Source organism: Caloenas nicobarica, chromosome 2, assembly GCF_036013445.1.
Source record: "Caloenas nicobarica isolate bCalNic1 chromosome 2, bCalNic1.hap1, whole genome shotgun sequence".
NCBI lineage: Eukaryota > Metazoa > Chordata > Aves > Columbiformes > Columbidae > Caloenas > Caloenas nicobarica.
In genome coordinates, this window is record NC_088246.1 from 159,780,709 (window position 1) to 159,798,463 (window position 17,755).

The window sequence follows — 17,755 nt, forward strand, 5'->3', positions numbered from 1 at the left end:
TTGTACTCTTGCATGTCAGAATTAGAAATCTTTTGGCTTGATTGGCTGAGAAAAAAAGAAACTAACCTGCAATAAAAAGTCTGTATGACAGAATCTCCAAAATCCCGCAGTCTGTGGTTAGGGTACTACCAAATCCACACCACCATTCCCAAATTAATTTTGTTATGTCTCCTATAAGTATGTTGCACTTGCACAGTGGGACTAGTTGTGTGCTGTGCCTACATCCCAGCTCCCTGATGGGACAAGGTACAGGTGCACTCTATTTTCCAGTGCCCCAGTTGCTGTGCCAGGGCAGATGCCACAAAGGGATGCTCCGAACATTTTAGATATGGCCAAATGGGTAAACCAAGTCTTAAGAACATGCCATGGCACCCAACTCTCTCTTGGTCTCCCAACATAACTTACCCGGAGCTAGAAACAAGCTACATCCCTTGCTAGTGTGGAAAAAAACAAAACAAAACAAAACACAACACATTCCCAAGCCATGTTTGATAAAGTTAACCCCAGCAGTTTTTTGGCTTTGGCATCACCAACCAGTCTGCAAGGAAAATACATACTGAATCATATAAACACATGTGTTTATCAACCAGTCAAGTGGTAACCCTGTCTCACTTCAGCTAGTAAGGATTTTGAATTTCAAAAGAAATCCTGAACCTCAAAAGCTGACTCTGTATAAAACACTATTCCACAATCATCTTAGTTAACCTGACTGAAATAATTACCAAGGTAAAGACTCGCGGGAAGTGACTCAGGGTGTATGTGGGGTCCGAGGGATTAGGAGAGCAGATAAGGGGAAGTTTTGCCTATCTGATTTGGGAAAGCAATGCCTGGAAAACATGGTTAGCCAAAGAACCAGGTGCAAGCACCTGTAGTGCTCGCACTGACAGCTTCTTTCCCCAGGTTTATTTACTAGCTGGCAAAAACAGGAAGAATATCTTGAACTTGGAACTGAAGCATCAGTTCAATACTTCTAAATGTGTTTTTCTTTATAGTAAAGTAACATCTCAGTGCTGCATTTTGTTAGAATCAATTTTCCACCTTTAATTTTTACTTACTTTCATTTGGAAAGCAGTAGCCTGAACCTCTTTAGCAAAGACCGAGGAATTAGGAACAGAAAAGGAGACTCAGAGGTCAGTTAACTTGTCATAATCTTATTTAGAAGACATCATCTCCTACCCCCCAAATATATAATTTGAGTCACATAGATTGCAAATCATTTACACAGCACATTAGTACATACTATGCCTCTGCAGTGGCTCATCCAATAGGGCTTAAATGTATCTGAATCCTGCAGATATTAATACAATTAAATTATTAGATACATAATAATTTATGAATGGTGATGGACTCACTAGGTGGAAAAACACACTCCAAACTATACAACTCAGTAGCAGCTGCACAACTCACCCATCCCATCAATAACATCAATCTCACTCTGGCTAAGTTGTAAAACTTTGTCCATACTCCCTTGGCTATTTCTTTTAAACTTAACACAACTCTGAACTGTCTCTCATGTTGTCACTGAATCAGGATTTGCAGCATACACATGTACAGGAACAGGAAAGCCCATCACCTACATGCACTGGTTATTTAGGGTAAGTAATAACATTATTCACTGGCCTTCATGGGAAGAGGAATCCAATTAATAAATTTAAATTAACAGGCACGGCTGGCTGCAGGATATCCAGATTAATGAAGAATGATGTAAGCAAGACAAAGATCAAAATTATGTCCACAGAGGAAGCAAACTGTTCAAACCGTAGAAATAGTTTGCTATGAAGTGCAAAATCCTGAGGTTTGTCCCCAGCACTACGTGCTCAGACTGTCCTTACTGTTGCACGTGTGGAGCACATTGATTTATTACAGGGTCACAGAACACCAGTCCTCTGGCCTAAGCCCTATAACCTGTATGGGGAAAGTCCCACAAATCCCATTTCCTCTCAGGCAGAGGCAGAGCTGTTCCAGCCCAAATTCACTATGAGGAAGAAGCCTTTAACACTGAGCCCCTTGAGGCTATTCAATATGAGAGTGCTCTACTCTTACAGAGCCCATTTCCTGCTTTTTATATCCTCATGGAAGTTCTTCCAGCTCTTGGAATGAAACCTAATATTTTCTTTTTTAATACAGTAGAGGATTATGTCAGTAAAAAGACCCATATGTGATGGCTTTATATAGTCAGCTAGCAGCGATGGAACAAGGAACTGAGATGGGGTCACAGCCTAAATCTCTTTGGAAAATAGACAACATACTTTCTAAACAAGTGGAGCCTGGTGAATGTATTTCCCAAAACTCCTACAATGCAAGTAAGAATTGCTTTGGATTTCTTGCCCTATACCTTATGACAATGGCATGGATAAGGATTTCCACAATCCCTACAAGCTCCAGAAATTAGCTCAGATCAATTGTCTGTCACTCTCCACGTTATTAACAGGGCTAAGCTAATTGGAAATGTACCACGCACTCACCCAACGCTTCCCCAACTGTATAGATGAAAGAAAATTTCCCAAATATAGGAATATAAATGTCTCCTATTTGCACTGTGTGCGTGAATTTCTCCTCCATGTGTTCCAACAAGTTGATGGCCATCTAATTTCATGAAACTTTTAACAGAAAAAAAAATATTACATTTGATTAAGAGATTTAGTATTGCAAAGCCTTTCTATGGTCTAATTTCCGTGGTCTTGGCCTTTGTAATGAAACTCAGAACTCTACTGTGGGCACCAATACACCAGCAAAAGTGAAAGATCTGTGAACAAAGGGCCATGAAAACAAGAGCCACCTGCTGTTACTTGGGGAGGTGCTGGTAGCAGGGTTACAACCTCAGCCTTGCCCCTTTCTGAAGCTTTCCCTCTTTATGCAACACTTGCAGGAGACATTGTCCACTGTGCAGTATCCACTACCTGAAATCCACCCAAGCTGAGTATCTCCATGTTCTTGTCTACTGAGAACAAGCATTGTTATTTCTTTTTTAAAAACACAAGAAAGAAAAAGAATAGCTGAAGAAATATAGGCAGCTTTCAGGCAGCTCTTTCCACCAGGTATTCTAGAAAAAGGCCATTTTTTGACTCCCTGTTGCAGCAGGGCCCCAGGGTAGAAAGCAATTCTTGGTTAGTTGACATTTCAGCATGGCAGCAAAGTGTTTTGGGAAGCAAACTGAAACACAAAGCAGGACTGGAAACCATGTAGGATTACTGCTTTTACTTCTCATAATTGCATAACCCAAATTGTTTAAGGCAAACGTAATTCTAGGAAGACTCAACAACAGAACTCTAAGGTTAGACACCTTGGTCAGTTTAGGTGTCTGCAGAGCGAAGAAGTTGTATGGAGGATTCAAGACTGAAAATCTTGGAAGTGAATGCCTCAAATCTTGTTTTGGCTCTAACCTCTAATGCTTCTCTCTCCCATGAAAGGAGTGAGGGCTGGGAGGAGAGAGAAGGACTCACATTCTCTGACCACAGAGGTCTTCATTGTGGATGTCTTCACCATCACTATAGACTCCTTCCAGTTAAGGAAAATAAGAAACACAACCTTAATGCAGCACTAGCTCTGAGTGAAGGCAAGTTGGATAACATATCCCTGATGTCTCAGCCATCTCTGCCCAACACTGTGGTCACCATCAACACAGGGCTAGCAGAACACACAAGAGTCAACCAGAAGCAGAGTTTATCCAGTGATCACAGTCTGAGACTGAGATAAAACACACTTGACTCAATCTTGTCTCTCTGGTGACCAATGACAGAACCCAAGGGAACGGCAGGAAGATGTGCCGGGGGAGGTTCAGGTTGGACATGAGGAAAAGGTTCTTCACCCAGAGGGTGCTGGACACTGGAACAGGCTCCCCAGGGAGGTGTCACGGCCCCAACCTGACAGTGTTCAAGCAGAGACTGGACAACGTCCTCAGACACACGGTGTGACCTGTGGGGTTGTCCTGTGCAGGGACAGGAGTTGGACTCAATGATCCTTCTGGGTCCCTTCCAGATCAGGACATTCTATGAATCTATGATTCTAAGATTTATTCCTCTCAATTTCTGAGTGCAACAGACAGAAAACCGCTGCCTACAAATCCTTCAATGATCTTGCCATGATCCTGTCAGTGGAAGACCTGCAGCAAAGTTATGCCCCAACCCTTTTATTGGCATTGCTGATTCTAGGGCCATGAGTAAGAGGAAAAACAGGCAACTGATGAAGAAGACAGCTAAAAGAAGAACAGCAAATAAGGGTCTGGAAGCTGTAAATGAAACAGGAAAAAAACTGTAACCAGAGAAAGCATGCAAGTTATCCTGGTTTTCTACCATGAAGGGTTGTCATCACAGCTGCCACTCCCATAGAAAGGATAAGAAACCAGAAGTTGATAGTTGGAGGGAGGATATTTTCAAATGGACAAAGACTCAAAAATTTTCAAAGTACCCATTACTTCCAAAACTGGTGGCAGCCTCTCAGACTGAGGTGTTATATTGGGGATAGAGTGCTGATCTTTGGGTATAGATCTTTTATGATACTATATCTCCGTCCATGTGCTCTGTTCAGGTAGATGGCCAAGGGTTGTGTGATGACATCAGGAAAGCAGTGTTCTCTTGAAAACAGAGAGAGAACTCAAAATGAGAGAGGCAGGATCAGATGGCGGGACATACAGTAGTTACCAGGAAAATAATTGCATATACAAAATTGGAAACTTTGGTGGAGGAGAAAGAACATGGAAAAACTGTAGAAATGGAAAAGAGATACCCACTTAGACAGCAGTGCTAGAATTTAAAACAAATTACATCTGTGCCTTTCTGGACTTCAAAGATTAATTTAAGATAGTCTCTCATACTAGGCTATTTCCTAAGACATTGCAGAGCTTTGGCTGGGATTTATCTCATTTAAGTTTAGATTGTAAGTGTCTCACTAACATTTTATGTGGTTTTATACTTGAGCTCCTCAGGATGGGTCTTCTTTCCATTTCATGGAGGAAAAGAAAAAAGAAAAAAAAAATCCATAGCCAGATCGATTTTATCTCTTTGTAAGGAGGATGAGCAAAATAAATGAACTGCACACGAGAAGTGCTTATTTTCCCCAGACGCAATAAAGGGAGCCTAGACAAATAGCTAAGATTTAGATATTGATATTTCAACAAATACGGATATTTTAACAGATGTATATCTGGTCAAGGTGACATAAGAAAGTCAGCTAAAACCAGAAACAACTAACAGATGGTAATGGTAATAATAGGAAACTTTAGCAAGCTCAGAGGCAGCAAGTGAAGAGACTTGAGTATAAAGTTTCTGTCTAATGGGGAACAGAAGAAGCGCATGCAGATTTCTAAACAGATACCCTTTCCTGAATAATGAAATTCTTAGAAAAGCAGGCTTGAGTAAAAAGACCAAAATGGAGCTTGGAAAAGCAGTGGGTTTTTTATACTTGTACACCGGTTTCCACAAAGAGAGTTTAAAAACACCCTACTCAGGATTTAGTTCCGTTTCTGGCTGAATCATAATGGATAGGGGAACTATGATCTATGATTCTATGATTCTAAAATTATGGGGCATTCACAGAATCCTGGATTATCTAAAGAGTTAAACTTCACTCTCAGTTTTCTGCATCCATAAACTTCATAAGATGAAGTCAGTCCTGGTGTTCAACTCTCTTAAATGCCAGTGGGTGATGCTTTGCTCTCACTGAATCTGCAAGTAGGCTCAGGGACCTGGAAGCCTGAAGACAGTTCTCACCAATAAAATAAAGGTTACAAGAAGACACTGAGTACCTTGGCCTTTTCTACATCTTTTTTGTCCCTAGATATCCTGTCCCACTGAGCAGCAAGCAGGTGTTTTGCTTTGCTTCCCTTTTGATGCCAAGGAAAATTCCAAAGTACTAATACACCTTTATGATGGGCAGAGATGCACATGAATTTACCCCATATGCAGATAAGCAAATATTTCAAACACAGTTATGTTCCAAAGAGTAACTGTTTTAATCTATCTGTTGCCAACAAAAAAAAAAAAGAGATCGTGTTTATTTTGCTGTTTTTCATCTGTGTCAGCAAGACTGACAGCCTATTCTTTGTTAGATAAAACCAAGTGTTATAACGCTAATTTTCTGTGGGTGCATAGAAGACTTAATGTATTCACGTTTTTCGTATTCACGTTGATGTATTCAAGGAACAGCTCTTATTTATAGATTATTACAGATGAAAAGGATGATTATGTATAGTCTGACCTCCTGGCTAACATAAGTCTAAAATAATTCTTAATAATACCAGTATCTCATCCAGTATCTCATCTATATCCTGTACAAAAGTTGCAGTACTTTTCCTGCTCTAGAGAGCCATCAGTCTTGATTTAGGAGACAGAACATTCCCACACCAGAACTAGAAAGTTGATCAAGTCCTCAGTTACTATCGCCTTGTGTACTTGATCTCTAGAATGAATGCATTCATTTTCTGTTTGCAGTGTCCTTACATCTCATCACGTTTTCATGTGAAACCTTTCCCTGGCTTCTGGGGCACAGAACGAGTTGCTAGGCTGGTGGTTAATAATTAAAGAATCTGAATTTTGTCACCACTAAGGTAAACATGAAACCCCACAATGCTATTAGCTATTCCTTAACCTAAAAAGAACCTCAAGCAGGCAGACAAAAAAGAAATTTTTCTCTTCACTGCACAAGTGAAATAAAAAAAATTATCAATATCAGCATAGCACTGTGCCTTTTTCTACTCTCTCCAGAGACTCTAAACACTTCTGCTGCTTACCAGTGGCAGCTTAAATGCTTTAGGAGAGAATCCAAACAGAAGATGATGCTGAATTGTCAGGCTAAGAAAAACTATGCATTTGTGTACAACTAAACAGTATCTCAAGAAGTTCTCCACAAAACCCTGCTAGTAGCTATAGCAACCGCATTCACTGTATTTTTACTAGAAAACATTTTTTAAAGCTACTCAAGAAAGTACATTTTCCAGCCATTATCTAAACATCTAACTTTCGGGCCTTTCGACGCAACCCTGCTCTCCATTCAACTTCCACCCTCCCGCTCCCACTTGGCATGCATGGCATGTGGGTTGCTGGGGTGATCCCCAAATTCGGGGAAGGAATTTTCTCTCCAAAATTCAGCAGGCTTAAATCTAAGCTGCTGAACTGTGGCTTTCATTTCCAGTGAAATGCCATGCCAGCACAAACACTTACATCTCTCAGGCAAATCGGACATCCGAGGAGAATTACATTTGAAGCAATAACTGAGGTAAGTCCCAAAACACTATAAAGGGGATGGGAAAAGAATTAATCTTTAAGAACCCTAAATTGTTAGATCTGGAGAAATATTTGCTTTATCAGAATTCTGGTCTTACTACACTTACTAGCAAGTGCTGAAAAGCAGCAAAACTTCAACACTACTTGAGGTATGAAAGCCATGGAGAGTCACTATACTCAGCTCATCTTATATAAATTACACCTTTCCATGGCATGGTCTTCTTTGTGTGATTAGCATCATACAGTATGAGAGCCATATTTGTTATTTATCTCTTGAAATGGATTTTTCACCCCCTTGACGTAGCTATGTAAGACTAGATGAGAGTTCTGCTGGTTTCCTATATTCCTCGAATCAACCACCTGAGCAGAAGATGGCTGTAGGCTTAACTCTTCTGTCTGGTGCTCCCACCTGCACGACCAATAGTTTTGACTCTCAAGTCTGAGAAAGAAATACACTAGCACTTCGCATTTGGTCCTCCCTTTGAGAAGACAGAATTTTATGTGTAAGAGACAGATAAAAGATTGAAAACAAAACGTAAGTCTTCAGTCTTGATGCAGACCTTCCACTTCAGAAATCTGTGGAAAGATGTTTGTCAGAGCAAATTGCAAAGTATATTTGTTCTCACACCCCCCCGAGACTCTTCTCACTGACAATGGAACCCTTCTTGCTTTTCCACACAACTACATTAGTTTGACCTATTGATTAATTTATTCACATGTAGCAGCTTGTCTCAACTTGCCTGAGACTTCACTAATTACTAAGAGTTCGCCATGAAAAAAAAATCCTTCATAACATACTATTAGATTTCTTCTAAAAGCTTTATTTTGGGATGCCTTTTATAAAAAGCTAGTCCATTACTTTTATATTCAGTTATATCCACAGAAATGCCACTGGATAGCCATAAGACCAACATTTTCCCTGTTTTTGCATATTTGGTAGGTGAAGCCCCTGTAAGATTGAAAGCACTAAAGGACAAAAAAAGAGTTAAAACATTTAATACAGGTTTCAGCATTAAGACATTTATGTCCACCTTAAGCTAGAACAAACCTGCAATCCAGTGTAACAGAAACACTGATTCCGTCACACATTGCTGTGATGTTATCACCAATGTTATTCAACATTCCGATATATTAAAACATTATGATACCTAGAAAATATTCACAAGTTGTCATCTTGTTCCTAATAACATCCTAGAGAGAAAAAATTTCTTCCCCACATACCAACGTACAAGAGTGTCAGCTTTATGGCTCCTGCCTATGAATTACACTGGGAGAATTCGGTTTCACTGGCAACAATTCAAGAACAGGAAAGTGAGGACAATGAAATGACTTCAAAGGAACATGAGTTATTGGAAAGACCATGCAAGAGCAGGTAAAGTATTAATCCTTAACACATTTCGGTTTCAGCAGATTCCAAATAGCAAGATTCAATTATTTTTTTTCATAGCAGCAAGTCTCTGGTATCTCAGAGCCTGGCTCCATCCTGATGTACAGGTGCAACTCTATGTATTAGTGTAAATCAAAAAGAAAAAACTAAAACTGACAAGAAAACCCCAAGCATCAATGGAATTACAAAAGTGCAAAGTACAAATGAAGCTGCACAGACCTTGATGCTGACCCACCTTTCTGCAGAGGACAAGCTCTTAAATGTGTTATGAAGCATTTAAATCCATTCCACAGTCACTCTAAGATGACTCTTCTACTTAATGAGAGCCTTCTCTTCAACCACAAGTTATAAATAGGAGCATTGCTTTCGCATAGTGTGAATCTCACAGCGAAGGGAAGATTTCTAAGGGAAAAGCAAAGATTTCATCTCGGACCAGATTATATTCTCCCATTTCTCATTTTAGGAAAAGCATGAGAGGAGAGAAACACTACGACCTACCTTATTTCTGAGCTCTGTCCTGCAGCAGAGGAGTCCCTTTCTTGCAGGCTACAGCCCTGCGAAGAAACAGGCAGGGATGGACAGGATGTGGGCAGAACTTGGGATCTGCTCTACCCCTCCCAGGGACCAAAGTAGCCTCACGGCCACCACAAACACAGAAGAGAAGGATGGTAACGAAGGGTTATCCCCGCTGTGGTGCCTCCCACGATTGCTGCTTGGACAATATCTGCCCTCGCCTCCCGCCTGGCCCAGGACAACACACGGGCCCTGCTAAACCTCTTTTTTTTGTCTGCAGATAGCTGCACCAGTCTCTGTACTGGTCCCAGTACTGGTACTTGTGTTCTGGAGAACGCACCAGTATTTGCGGATACCTATTTAATTCAAATTACTGCCTGGCAATCAGAGGTCAGTGGTTTCTAGTCTGTGATTTCAAGCATTTCCTGGTGCAATTGCTTAGAAAGGATATTGCATTAAATGTTCTAGCTCACCTGCTTTTGCTGTAGAGACCATTATGAGTGCACCATTTTTTTCATAAATCGTCATACACAAATTTTTAAAAATATTTGTCATAATTTTCAACAAAATGATTCTGACAATTATTGAAAGCATTTTAAAACATGCATTTAAAAAGTTATGTGTTTTTAGTACTTCAAGCGTACCTCATGAACTCATCACACTAGTGGAAGCCAACACAGTGATTTTTTTTTAAATATCACACCCTGCATTATGTGATTCAAAAATGACTACAGTCTTTGATAACTCTGTTGATTTAGTAACACAGCTTGCAAAAAAATCAATGTTCAGACAATCTCATTGGTATCTCAGCATACCTCTTAGCAGATAAAGCACTCCATAATTTTTTATTGGAGTGACAGAATCTGCCCCTAAATAAAGACACCATGGTAGAAGCCTCAATAAATTGGGAGCCATTTCACACTTAAGTCTGTATAACTCCAAACACATTGTTAAAACCTTAAATCATGGATAACTATTGCTAGCGACAGAGCCCTTCCTAGACTTCATGGATTTATTCCCAGAAGGCATTAAACCTAAGGGTAAGATTGCATTAATTTTCCTATCGCTATTTCCCAGTCTATTCAGACATCTTTTAAGCCATATGCCAAAGAATCAATTTTTACTGTTGAAGACAGCATTGGTGTGAACAAACTCAGAGGCCTTTCCCTGAACTCGGGTGGCACAATGAAAGACCCCGGAGAAAGAGATGTCTGTACCTTAAATATAGAGTTGGATATAAAGCAATCTCCAAGTTCCCGCCCATCCAGTTGTCTTCTGTAATATTTAAAATCTGCTTATTTGCATCACCAACATTTCTCGTTAAAAGTCCAGGATCTGGGGGAATTAAGCTCAGTCCAGCAGTCCAAGCCTTCCACCCAAAGGAAAGCCCTCCTGTCCCACGCTATCTTTGCTGGGACAGGAGCAGAGGGTGCCCTGTTTACCAGATATGATCCCTGTGCCAAAAGAGTTAACAATCTAATAGACAGAATTTCACAAATCCCGTGAGTACACAGCCATAAAGGATTCAAAGGGGATTAATAGCCTCTTTACCCTTCCCATTCTTACAGAGGGTATTTAAGGAGAAAAACTCTGCTTTAGGCTTTGCTGCCATCCAATACAGCATCATGTCACATAAAAGAGAAAGGATTAACTGTTATCATCTGATCAGGCAAACAAGTTAGCTAAACAAGAAGAGCTGGTAATGAGGCAGAAAAGCTGTATGCACAATAGCATGAATCCCCCACCTAAGCATAGGTCAAGAATATTCATAATACTGTTATTTAATTGAGACACTTCACAGATAAGGGCCAATTTTTGCAGACAGTGTGGGACTGACAATGGAAAAAATCCATGCTCTGTGGAGCCTCTTAATGACAAATCAGAATTAATAAACAGTATTCCAGTTATAACAGGAATAACTAAAATGACCATTTACTTGTTTGTTTCACAGAAATTTGTCACCATGCTCCAACAATTATTTTTGTTGGCTGGTTTCAGTGCAAGAGAAACACTGTCTTCATGTCAATATTGTCTTAAATTGGCTACAGGGGACAACTAAATCAACCCAAAAGCAAGTATTCCCCAAAGCCAACATAATCCCTGCTCCTGCACAGGCCTTGAAGGAGAGAAAGAAGAGCTTTCTTAACATAATGTGCAGTCCAATAACCTAATACTTCCTATATCATCCATACATGACGGAGCACTTAGCTACATGACATCACTGTCACACCACGTATCTCCTGCAAGATCCTAACTCTGATACCTGGGATAAAATTGTCGCATCACCCTGCTACAACTATTCCAGACTCTCCCACTCATCTAAATTGCTAGTTTTAACAGTACAAAGCTTTTCTGCAGTGCTAATTTATTGTCACTGTGTGTTGGTCAACAGCCATGGGCCCCTGCAGCCTGCCTGTGGGGAACGCAGTCCTGCTTATTAGCGCTGCTGAGTGATACACTGAGGCGTTATTGAAATTATGGGGATTAATCTGACCAAACACAGAGATTTACAGTGTAGATGCGCATATCTAAGTAACCCACCTACCAGTCCTTTACAATCCATAGAGAGAAACAGACACTTCTAGGGAGTAATATATTTCAAACAGGTCAGATGAATCATCTTGCAAAAACTCCTATTTTTCTTCTCTGGCTCTGACGGCAGCAAGAGGTGTCTGGCTGAGGGGAAGAGCCTCCAACAGATATCTAAAACTACAACAGGTGAGGTGACCCATCGTGACATCTTGGGTTGAAAGGGCCCATGTGTGGACACACTCAGCCTCTCTGCCCAAGGCAGACAGACCCAAGAGAGGTTAAACATCACACAAACTAGTGGCACAGCCATTGCCCCAGGGCTCTGTGCATCCCTACCACGTGCCAGGGCAATTATTTAAGGGAATTCAACCTATGATATGATGAATCATAGAATAGTTTGGGTGGGAAGGAACCTTCAAAGTTCATCTAGTCCAACCCCCTGCAATGAGCATCTTCACCCAGATAAGGTTGCTCAGAGCCCCGTCCAGCCTGGCCTTAAATGTCTCCACGGATGGGACATCTACCACCTCTCTGGGCAACCAGGGCCATTGTAAAAAATTTCTTCCTCATATCTACCTCTTTTGGTTTAAAACCATCACCCCTTGTCACATAGCAACACACCCTGTTAAAAAGTCTGTCCCCATCTTTCTTACAGGCCCCTTTTAAGCACTGAAAGGCCACAATAAGTTCTCCTGGGAGCCTCCTCCAGGCTCAACAACACCAACTCTCTCAGCCTTTCCTCATAGTAGAGCTGTTCAAGCCCTCTGATCATTTTTGTGGCCCATTTTAAATTTTTTTCCGAGTAACTAATGATGAGAAAGACAAAGGCAAACAGCTAAGGGTGATGTGACACTGGTTAACATAGAATTTTTCCTGCTTATTTTTGGCTTTTTTTTTTTTTTTGTCCTTATGAATCTTGAAGACCTACAAAGCTACCAGCAATTCCTTCAACTAGGGGAACAGACTCCCCAAAACTCAGTGTACCTGAGAGCTCCCTCTCTGGCTTCCTCAGATGTCTAGCCTGCCTTATGGGTTATTGCCTTCAAAAATACTTTCTGAGAGAGAGACGGGGAGCAAACACACAGACATGGAAATGAGGAGAAATTAAAGCAAGAGTAAATAGTTTTAAGTTGTTTATCATACCAGTGGAACCTGGCATAAGGCATCCTTTATCTGTTTTGCTGTGTGCTGTTACCAGTCTTAGCTCAGAAACTGCCAAAGGAAAGGTGATTTCTTTTTATGTTTGCATACAGCTCAATTCTGTGATGTCCTGGAAAGCAGCATTTCTCTGATTTCCCCGTATTGCCGCATTTCAAATTAGCAACTTAATTTTATAGCCCACTCATAACTGCCACAGCCTACCTGGGGTCGTGGCCCATAGCCTGGGGACAGCTGCTTAAGGGAAGTGAAAAGAACACTAAGGGAAGAAAATATGATAATAGAGATAACTATTGAAAATGAAAAAATAGTTAAAGGCAGCAATAGAAAAGACAGAACACTGAATTAAAGAGAAAAAAAGAAAGTACTCAGAAATGCACAAATAACTTGAGTGAGAAAAGAACAGAAAATATACTTAGTAATAAACCCAAGGTACGGCGAGGAAAGAAACTAAAATAAGCTCACTTGTAAACTGTTTTAATTTCAGGTATCAGTCATAAAAGTACTTACCCGTATAACTAAGAAAAGCCTCCAGAAAACATAAAAACCACCCTTAGAAATACTCTAGAGTCGGTACCATAATTAAACAGCAAAGCAGGTCAGGAGAAATTGGTTTGAAACAACTCAAGCACAAAGTGGCTTATGAAATGTCAGACTTGAACAAAGTTGTCAACCAGTCTGTTCGGAATGAGCAATTCACTCCTGCCTCAGTGTCCCGGAGCAGCTGAAAAGTTTTATTATATATGCTAAAGCATTGTCCTTTACAAAACGAATGATTTTTTTTTTCTTCCTGCTGCAGGAATGTGAAGAGATTGGCCATTGCAGAAGCAGATCATGAGGTCCCACGTCCGGACGAAGAGCATCCTGAGCTGTGATGCAGTAGATCGTATAAATGAGGCAGATTTGAGCTCTGCCAGCGCTCACACAGGACCAGCTGAATTTCAGGTGCTACAGAAGGGCCGTGTCTTGCCACCTCTTGGCAGGTAGTGAATTAATTTCCCAGGAGTTACATCCACTGCACCTGACCACCCTGTCTAGATTTAGTCAATGGGGTTTGGTGAAGATTTTCTGGTATATTTTGCAAAGATCATCACTGAACACCCTTCTCATATCAAGCACTACAATGGACTGAAAACCACACATTCCTTTGCATTCCTACCTCATTTTTTTCATGAGGGATAGCCAGTACAAAAGCTGCTTTGAAATGGGTACCAGCTGTTGTTTCATTTCTAAGAACTGCAGTGAGAACCAAGACAGATCATGCAGATTATTTGCAGCCTTTATCTGTTGATGAAATCGGAATTACAGAAGTTCTGTTGTACAAATGGTAATTAATTTTATACTAAATGTGGAGCCAACAGAAATCCCCCTGTTACCCTCAGCTCTAAACTTTCCTGTTCAAAAAAAAATCTTTGCAATTGATATGCAGAATAATTTTTCTTATGACAATCAATATAAACCTGGTTTCTCTGTAAAGAAATAATTGGATGATGCCAATAGGCACATAATTCAACACAGTAAACAGCACTGCAAAAATTGCACTTGGGTAAGAAGCAGTCAAACCACAACCAAGTGTTGGCTAAGCTTAGATCAAAGAGCACGAGTCCAAAAATACTTAAAACTGTCAATGGTTTAAGCTTGCCCTCAAATGTGACGTGAAATATGGCAGTTTTGGCGTCTCTTATTAAAATCACTTAAGAATCAATATTCAGGACATAACAATAATCAAATCAAGTTGTTCAAGCTGAACACAAGGGATCCTTCTATATTGCAAAGAATCAAAGATTAATTTCTAAGGAACTGAATCGATGCAAATAAATAGATTCTGATAAACTGGGGAAGGATATCTTACATCCGCTGCATAGTAGATAAGCTCTGCGATAGCAGTAATCCCTGAGCAAGGGAAATCCAGACAACTGCATAATCAGGACTGACAGCACTTGCAAAATATGACCCATAACTCAGTTTCACTCATTCCTAATGAATTGCCAAGGCTAATGTAGCTCGGAGAAGCTTTTTGACATGTAACCAGGTCAGGTCCAGGTTTTGCACTTTTTGGCCAGCTCTGTAGCCACATCCACCCTGGGGTGGGTTTTGTGACCCTGCAATGGGCTCTCAGGATGGGTGGCTTCACTATTTCTGTAGCTCAAGGGTTTGCCAGCAAGAGCCAGGGCTCACAGGCACCTACTCTCTCTTTACTGCAAAATTTCCTCCCTTCCAGGGAAGAAATGGGAAGCTACCAAAGAGTATTCATGCTGGTTTATATGAACAACTTTTTAAAGTCAAAATACTTCCAGAAGTCTCAGGTTATTGCTTGCCACTGTACACAAATATATCAGGTATCTGCCATGAAAACTCCAATATATTAAAGAATGGCAACCCAGCTTGCTTTCAGTCTCCCAAGCAAAGAAACTCTCTCTTTTTTAGGTTGTTTCTAGCAGCACAAGGAAACAAAAGTTATTTCACTACTTGCATCACCTGTGATGTGAAAATAATTTTCCACTAACCAGTAGGAAGCAACACATCTGCTGTACATCAATAATATTTATTATAGAGGTGTTTTTTTCTTTTTTTCCTCACTCCAGATTAAAGCTCTAATCTATACCACAAGTTCCTGGCAGGCAATATACTCACCATCTCCCCACCTACTGCTAATCCTGAAACAGTTTTCTCAAGGCAATATAATGTGTGCATATTTTTTCCTTGCTAGGTGAATTATCAGCTATTTAATCTTTATAGACCTTTTAGTGATGCTGAAAAATAAATATTATCAGCCCCATCCCACCCCTGTATTCGGACTAGGGATGAATAAGCACCAACAAGTGCAAAGGAGATCATATAAAGGAAAGGAAAAGTCCTGAGGTGGAAAACAAGAATTGTAGCATTCTCAGTGTTGCATAACTATCTCTGAATAGAAGACCATGTCATTTTTTGTTCACATTTCTGAATAACTGGGGTACAGGCACACTGCAAGAGCCATGGAAATGGGCTGGAAGCTCAGTAAAGTAACTTTGTGCACTTGTCTCAGACACAAACCAGAAGGTTTCCTTACTCTTCATGGCTTCAGAGCCATGCCAGAGCAATTATGGATTCCCAGGGTCCGTTCCCCCACATAAAACAGCTATGGCCAGATTTTTCCACCAGTGACACGCTCCAGGGCAGAAAGGGAGAAAGATTTTAGAGGACAACTCATTCCTTACTTCCCCAAAATTGGATCCAGCTACTCTCTCCTTGCAACTCAAATTCTGGAAATGTTGCCGATCATTAGAGAGCATGCTATTCAATTAATAAGAAATCAGAATGCTTTGAACTAATAAAAACCTTATTTATTTTTATTTTTTTATTTTTTAGGATCTCAAGGTCACAGCTGAGGTAAGACCTCCTTCAAATACTATCTGTCATTCACAGGTGGAGGAACTGACTGTGCACACATTCAGTGACTTGCACATCTGCCAGAGCAGCATCCTCTGTCCATGGCACCTGACTACAGTCCACTGTGCTTTTTAGCTGTAATGTTAAGGCAAAAATCCTTAATTCCACCTGTAGTTTGCTGGCTTTTGATGTAATTTATAAATCAAGATCATTAAGACTAGCACCTCCTCTGCCCTGAAACACCCCAAAACCTAGCAATGTTTTTTTAACTAAATTTGAAAAGGGTAACCATAAAATAAATGTTATGATTTATTACCTCACAAAATCTCATACTTGCCAAAGAGAATGTAAGTCTGAGTGTGGCTTGAGCAGACCACTTCAAGGCTTAAGAGGTGTAAATCTCCCAAAAGCACAACGGGAGATCTTTGCAGAAGCTTCTATCCCTGCAAAATACACACATCTGTTTGGCTCCGCACGTTGATCTGGGACAGTCATCTCATCCAAGCTCTGTGCCACCTTTAGAAGCCTGACGTGACTTCTATTGAAGGGGACCACAAAACCTTTGGCAGCAATTGGAACAAGCCATGAGGAAAACACCAAGCGAAATGAAGTACAGGATGTTTCAAAAAGATGGACCCAATTTGAAATGACATTGCTCTGAAATTGGGTCCACCTTTTTGAAACACACTGTATTTGATAGAGGATATTAACAGAGAGAGGTTGTGTCCAAATATGACTAGACAATTTCTAATATGTTCATTTTTCTGCTCTTTACCTGTTCTACCTACATTCCTACGAGAATTTCAGAGTATGTTCCAAATTCCTTAGTTACAGTTTAGTGTTTTCTGTAGATGCTGTCTCCCCCTTTCCTCATTCACAAAATTTGAGCTCTGAAGCTCTAAAATGTCTTTGTAACACTTGGCAGTGCCTAATGCAAAATGAGCATTATCTAATAAGGACCCAACATTCCGGTCTTTAGAGTTGTTCAGCCAAAGAAAGACCTGCAGGAATTGCTCCTCTCTAAAAAGCTGGTTGTACAGTCAGAAATGCACTGCCACATGTTCCTTGCTAGGGACAACAGAGTTGGAAAGGCTGGAAGGGGTTATTTTGGTGTAATGGGTGACAATATATAATAAAGTTTACCTAAGAAAGATTGGAGAATTTGCCATTGCCTGAAGAGCTGAAATAGCCCGGTATCACCTGTATTACTCAGATATGGTGGTACAGGCCAAGCACTGATATAATGCAGGTTTTTCTTAAATGTTTTGCTCCTCCTTATGAGAAAGGAGAAGAGTTTAGGAATGGTTTTTAAAAGGGAGGAAATGCAATCCTACAGCAGTAGTTACTCATAACAGGTTTTAAAATAAAATGTTGCAATATGACAAATTGAAATATCCTTTGAAGCCAAGATAACTACCGAGCAAATCTCAGAAATTTATTTTAGCAAGAAAGTTATCATGTCTTGGAAACAAAAGCATTCTTTTATTCTTATTATTTTCAGCATCGTAATCTCCAGAACCGAAAGCTAGCTCCAGCATGTAGCAATGGTTTTTGCCCTAAAACTATATAAAAT

General features: G+C 40.3%; 1 protein-coding gene across 3 annotated transcripts in view; it reads right to left on the reverse strand.

Annotated features, from left to right (window-relative positions):
• The window catches only part of COL22A1 (collagen type XXII alpha 1 chain), a 237,834-nt gene that overhangs the window by 216,344 nt on the left and 3,735 nt on the right, over positions 1-17,755 (reverse strand). The window contains exon 2 of one of the 3 annotated variants that reach the window (XM_065627436.1): positions 9,106-9,161. The exons of the other annotated variants lie outside the window; for them this stretch is intronic. The gene's annotated coding sequence lies outside the window, so the exon portion shown is untranslated. The remainder of the gene's footprint in view (positions 1-9,105; positions 9,162-17,755) is intronic. 3 annotated transcript variants of the gene reach the window in all.